The sequence below is a fragment of the Bos grunniens genome, chromosome 13 (genome assembly GCF_055505025.1).
Source record: "Bos grunniens cultivar Pamir isolate PY7600 chromosome 13, Bosgru_T2T1.0, whole genome shotgun sequence".
In the NCBI taxonomy this organism is placed as follows: Eukaryota; Metazoa; Chordata; class Mammalia; order Artiodactyla; family Bovidae; genus Bos; species Bos grunniens.
This window is the reverse complement of record NC_141177.1, coordinates 23,824,103-23,830,771: the sequence shown is the minus strand read 5'-3', so window position 1 is coordinate 23,830,771 and position 6,669 is coordinate 23,824,103.

The window sequence follows — 6,669 nt, the reverse complement described above, 5'->3', positions numbered from 1 at the left end:
AGGAGATTTGAGAACTGGGCTCACAAAATCAGCTCCTGAAAATATCTGTCTGAAAACCTGTTCTACCAGTTTTACCCAGAGCACAGAGCGCTTCATTTCTGCTCTCCACCCCAACAGCTCCTTTCAGTGGACGTTGAAAATCAGCAGCCGCAGCAGCACATAACTTAATCCTTGTAGAGATAGACGGCAAGAGCCAATGGCAAGGGCCAATTTGTAGTTGACACTAGACAGGGTCCTGCGTGGTCTGATCCCTGAAAGCCCTCCCACCGTCTTATCCCCCGCCTCCAACACCCTTTAAATTGACTCCCTGTCACCCACCTGGGCCTTGGCTACACATGTTCCCTCATTCAGTCGTCTGCTTAGCTGTTTCTTCAAGAGGCCTCCGTAGTAGCTCATCCATGACAACATTGTCTTCCTTCTCATTTCCCATTTGCAGCGTAAGTTTCTTCACAACATTTACTGCTACATATAAATGTGAGAGTGTGTGTGTGTTTATTTCCTTGATGATTGTTAGTTGTTCACTAGTGAATTTGAGTGGGCTTCCCAAGTGGCTCAGTGATGAAGAATCCGCCTGCCAATGTAGGAGACATAAGAGACGCAGTTTCGACCCCTAGGTCAGGAAGATCTCCTGGAGGAGGGCATGACAATCCACTTCAATATTCTTGCCTAGAAAATCCCATGAACAGAGGAGCCTGGCAAGGCTATAGTCCATAGGGTCACAAAGAATCAGACACAACTGAGCCACTGAGCACTCATACAGTGTATTTGAGTTCACCAAGGTCGGGAACCTAACTTTTCACTCTTGTAGCCCCTTTCATTCATTCATAAAAAGTAGTTGAAGGCTGATAATGTGCCAGGCAGGTGGTGGAAGGCAGAATCAGAGTGGGACTGGGGTGAGGTCAGGATGGGAACCAAAGTGGAGATGAAACTGGAGTAGGGCTGGGGGTGAAACTTGAGAAGGAAGTGGGCTTTGGAGGGTAGGGGTACATGTAGTGCTGGCAGTGGGGATAGGGGAGAAAACGGTGGGGCTGTGTGGGTCTGGAGCGTGTGGTGGTGGGTCTTCAAGGTAGGGATGAGTCTGGAGGTGGTAGTCATGGTGGGACTTGGGGATGGGGGCAGGGCAGGGGAAGGAGGGTGGGGGAAGGGGCTGGAAGTTGGAAGGGGGCAAGGCCTTCAGCACCACCCCTACTCAGTTTTGTTAAGGACATCTAGATAAATGTTATAAAAATGTGTCAATAGTTTCAACTTCGCACCCAAATGTCCCCTTCTAATCAAATTCTGACTCTAAACACCTCCAATCAGATTGCTGGAACCGCCTCCAGAAACTAGCCATGGAAGCACAGTCCTACTGGCCAAATAGATTCAGGGTGGTATAGTGGTTAGGAGCACAGCGTCTGAGGTGCCTGGGTTCAAACTTATTTAGGAATCTGCATTCCTGGTCTTGAAGTCCTAAGACATAACTCTAAATTGTTAGGTTGTGTTTTTTTTTTTTTTTTTTTTCAGTCAACAATAGAGGCAAACATCTGTTTCATTTTGCCTTGTACTGTTCTTGTACCTGAGTATTGAAATACAGATCATTTTATTCCAATCACTATCTTTTATTCCCCCCTTCAATTAGGGTGTGATGTTGGTTTTGTCAATGCATATAAATCAATTTTATTATCTCTCAATTTCATTTAAGGCATAAAGGGGTGATACAAAATGTTTGTTATGAAAGTGGATCTGAGAAGGCTGTGAACACTTGCTGGCCCACCTTCCACCACCCACTTTGAACATAGGCCCTGAGGCCCAGAGAGGGCAAGAGGTCTGCTCTTATCACCCAGCTTGTTCAGGGCCCAGACTGAGGCAGGAGCTATATGGGCTCCAGGATAGACATTTACAACTAGCCTCCTGTTTATATTTCTTGAGGCAAGAAATGGATGGACTCCAGCTTAGACATTTATAACCAGCCTCCTGTTTATACTTCCATATAGAAATGAACAACAGGAACAGGGTAAAGAGCTGTACTTTAGTTTCTGGTGGACACTTAAAATGACAGTAATGGGCGGGGCAGAAATGAGCTGAGTCTTACCCAGATAAAGGATAAAGAGAGCACATACTTCCCATTCTTGAGATCAAGGAGACCTCCCAGACTGCAAGTATGCAGAAAGACTTCCTAGGGGTCCAAAAGGGAGAGGGGGCCACCCCAGAATAGCTGGTGTCAACTTTCCCATAGGCCTCTGTGCTGGAATCCATCTTGACAAAAAGATGTGCATACATGTGAGAAAGGGACCTAGGACAGGTCAGGTGTAGAAAAAGGAGGGCGATAACTGGCCAAAGGTAAACAAAGACCTGGAAGAACTGCCCTGTATAAACGATGTGACCACCTCTTTACTGCCCTCCTCCTCATCAGGCAGGAACCTGCTCCTTTTTCTCCTGGTGGGTATCTCTGCCTTGCTTCTGTCTCAAATAAACAAACTGTAACAGGAGGGAAAGGGGCGGGGCACAACTTTGGAAAGAATGACATAGCCCAAGGAAGCAGCATAAACCAATTAGAATCAAATGGGACCAAGATGGCAGACAAGACTAGACCTTGATCCTCAATCAGCAAGTGAAATGACACACCCAGAGCTGCCAGGACAGTTCCAAGGCACCGTTAAAAGACCAAGGAGTGGGCAATGGCCCAAATCCTGGAAATCTCCACTCCTTCCCCAAAATAGTTGCAATTATCCTCCCACTCATTAGCATAGGAAAGCACCCAGCCTGTAAAAACTAACCACATCACATTTCAAGGCCGCACTTGCCCTCTGTCATGGCCCACACTCTGTCTGTGGAGTGTGCTTCTCTCTGAATCTGAATAAATCCACTCCTTACCTGTCACTTTGTCTCCCACTGAATTCTTTCTGCGATGAGACATCAAGAACCTGAGCTTCATTAGGTCCTGAAACCAGGTACGGTGGGTTATAGCTGAGTTATAGCTCAGTCCCAGCCACGTGGGTTCAAGTCCCAGGTTTAAGTCCCAAGCAGGGTTTCCTCTGGGTTCAAGTCTCAGCCACGTGGGTTCAAGTCCCAGGCAGGGTTTTGGCTGGGTTTGAGTCCCAACCACGTGGGTTTGAGTCCCAGGCAGGGTTTCCGCTGGATTTGAGTCCCAGCCACATGGGTTCAAGTCCCAGGCAGGGTTTTGGCTGGGTTTGAGTCCCAGCCACGTGGGTTCAAGCCCCAATCTGAGGGAAACAGCTTCAAAACCGTTTCCTTGTGTGTTCTCCCACGTGCCATGTCTCCAGTAATAAACTTTGTACCTGCTTTTACAGTTTTTGCCTCCTTGAGCAATTCATTTTTCAAACAAGGCAAGAACCAGGGCAACTTTGCTTCCAGCCTCTAGCCCTTGGTGGTCTAGCAGCTAGGATTTCTAATTTTCATCCAGGCTGAATGAAGTTGCTCAGTCGTGTCCAACTCTTTGTGACCCCATGGACTATAGCCTACCAGGCTTCTCCGTCCATGGGATTTTTCAGGCAAGAGTACTGCAGTGGGTTGCCATTTCCTTCTCCAGGGGATCTTCCCGACCCAGGGATCAAACCCAGGTTTCCTGCATTGTAGGCAGACACTTTACCCTCTGAGCCACCAGGGAAGCCCAGGCTACTCAGGTCCAATTCTTGGGCAGGGAACTAAGATCTCACTTTAAGCTACTGCTCGCTGGTGTCTCTTCAAGACCAAGCCCACAACCATGATGAACACTAAAAGGCAGTCATTCTGCAGCCCCACACCTCCAGAATGTATGTTTGTGGGTCTCAGGGTTGCCACTTCTCATAGCCACAAGGCATCTGTTCTGTGGAAAATGAAAAGTTTTCTTTTATTGAAATTAGGTCATATCCCACAGTCTGTTCAACCCTTCTCAGGAGTCTGGTACGTGCCCTGCATCCTTGTGCTGAGATTTTCATCCCTGCATTTCTCACCTGGATATGCAGATGCTTGAGGTTTCATATATTCACTCCTTCACTAATTCAACAAAGAGTCAGTAAGCAGCTGTTTAATGCCAGTGACTGCAGGTCACAGGAGATAAAATGAGAGCTAACATTTGCTGACGACTCACTAAACATCAGGCTTCCCTGGTGGCTCAGCTGGTAAAGAATCCGCCTGCAATGCGGGAGACCTGGGTTTGATCCCTGGGTTGGGAAGAGCCCCTGGAAAAGGGAAAGACTACTCACTCCAGTATTCTGGCCTGGAGAATTCCATGGACTGTATAGTCCATGGGCTCGCAAAGAGCCAGACATGACTGAGCAACTTTCACTTTCACTAAGCATCAAACATTGCTCTCAGCAGTTCACATTGAATCCTCAGACCTCTCTGAGGTAGGAACCATGAGGAGTTCCACTTCACACATCAGAAAACTGAAACTTAGAGAGATAATCTGCCCAAGATTACACAAGCAGTAACAGCTAGGTTTCAACACCATGTGTGTGTTTTAAAGCCATACTGTGTTGGAAACAGTCACAGCTCCTGCTGTTCACGAGGATTGTGGCCCTTGGGGAAGACAGACACTTAACATGGCATCAGAGGGCATTCACTGGCAACTGTATGATGGAGCCTAGGGATGTAGAAAGGTATCCTTGAGGAGGGGATACCTAAGCTGAAACTAGAAGGATGAACAAGAGCAGATCAGTGGATGGCTCCTGCGTGCTGAGTTGCTTCAGTCATGTCCGACTCTTTGCAACCCTATGGACTGTAGCCCGCCAGGCTCCTCTGTCCATAGGATTCTCCAGGCAAGAATACTGGAGTGGGTTGCCATTTCCTCCTCCAGAGGATCTTCCCAGGGATCGAACCTGTGTTTCTCATGTCTCCTGCATTGACAGGTAGGTTCTTTACCACTAGCGCCACTTGGGAAGCCCAGTAGATGGCTCAGTGGTAAAGAATCCAGCTGCCAATGCAGGAGACATAGGTTCAATCCCTGGTCCAGGAAGATACCACATGCTTTGGAGCAACTAAGCCCGTGTACCACAACTACAGAGCCTGTGCTCTAGAGTTGGGGAACCGCAACTACTGAGCCCATGTGCCACAAGTACTGAAGCCTGTGAACCCCAGAGCCCATGCTCTGCAACAAAAGCCACCACAGTGAGAAGCCTGCGCTCTGCAACCAGAGAGTAGCCCCGGCTCCCATAACTAGAGAAAAGCCCGCACAGTGATGAAGACCCAGCACAGCCTAGATAAACAAGTAGAAGAGTGATCAGGGGAGGAGGAAGAGAAGAGCATCCCAGGGAGGGTGGCAAGAGGAAAGAGAGCAAAGAAGCTGAGGACCTCTGTGACAGGATTGTGTCTGAGAAGGTGCCCTTGGAGCAGAGGCTGAAGAAAGCAAGGAAGCCACGAGGGAAGGGTGTTCCAGGCAAAGGGAGCACACAAAAGCTCTGATGCAAATACCTGTCTGGCACCTTCAAGGAACAGCAAGAAAGGCAGTGTGCCCAGAGCAGAGGAAGCTGCTGAGAAGCCTAGGAGATGAGATGGAGAGCTAGCTGGTGCACCTCACAGGGGTCTTCCAGGCCCTTAGACTTATTTTTTTATTTTTTAACACAGATTGAGATGAGGAGCCATGGAAGGGTTGGGAGAGACAGTGCCTTGTTCAAGGCTCTCACAACATGAACAACAAGAGCGATATTCACTCAGTCTTGTCCGACTCTTTGCAACCCCACGGACTGTAGGCCGCCAGGCTCCTCTGTCCATGGAATTCTCCAGGCAAGAATACTGGAGTGGGTAGCCATTCCCTCTTCCAGAACAAGAAGGCAGGGACTTTGTTTTGCTCCCTGCTAATGCCCAGCCCCGAAAGAGCACAAAGAGGGGGCAAGAATACACAGAAGAACTATACAAAAAAGACCTTCATGACCCAGATAACCACAATGGTGTGATCACTCACCTAAAGCCAGACATCCTGGAATGCAAAGTCAAGTGGGCCTTAGGAAGCATCACTACGAACAAAGCTAGTTCAGTTCAGTCGCTCAGTCACGTCAGACTCTTTGCGACCCCATGAATCGCAGCATGCCAGGCCTCCCTGTCCATCACCAACTCCTGGAGTTCACTCAAACTCACGTCCATCGAGTCAGTGATGCCATCTAGCCATCTCAACCTCTGTCGTCCCCTTCTCTTCCTGCCCCCAATCCCTCCCAGCATCAGAGTCTTTTCCAATGAGTCAGCTCTTCGCATGAGGTGGCCAAAGTACTGGAGTTTCAGCTTCAGCATCATTCCTTCCAAAGAAATCCCAGGGCTGATCTCCTTCAGAATGGACTGGTTGGATCTCCTTGCAGTCCAAGGGACTCTCAAGAGTCTTCTCCAACACCACAGTTCAAAAGCATCAATTCTTTGGCGCTCAACTAGTGGAGGTGATGGAATTCCAGTTGAGCTATTTCAAATCCTAAAAGACGATGCTGTGAAAGAGCTGCACTCAATATACCAACAAATTTGGAAAACTTAGCAGTGGCCACAGGACTGGAAAAGGTCAGTTTTCATTCCAATCCCAAAGAAAGGCAATGCCAAAGAATGCTCAAACTACTGTACAATCGCACTCATCTCACACACTAGAAAAGTAATGCTCAAAATTCTCCAAGCCAGGCTTCAACAATACATGAACCGTGAACTTCCAGATGTTCAAGCTGGATTTAGAAAAGCCAGAGGAACCAGAGATCAAATTGCCAACATCCCCTGGAT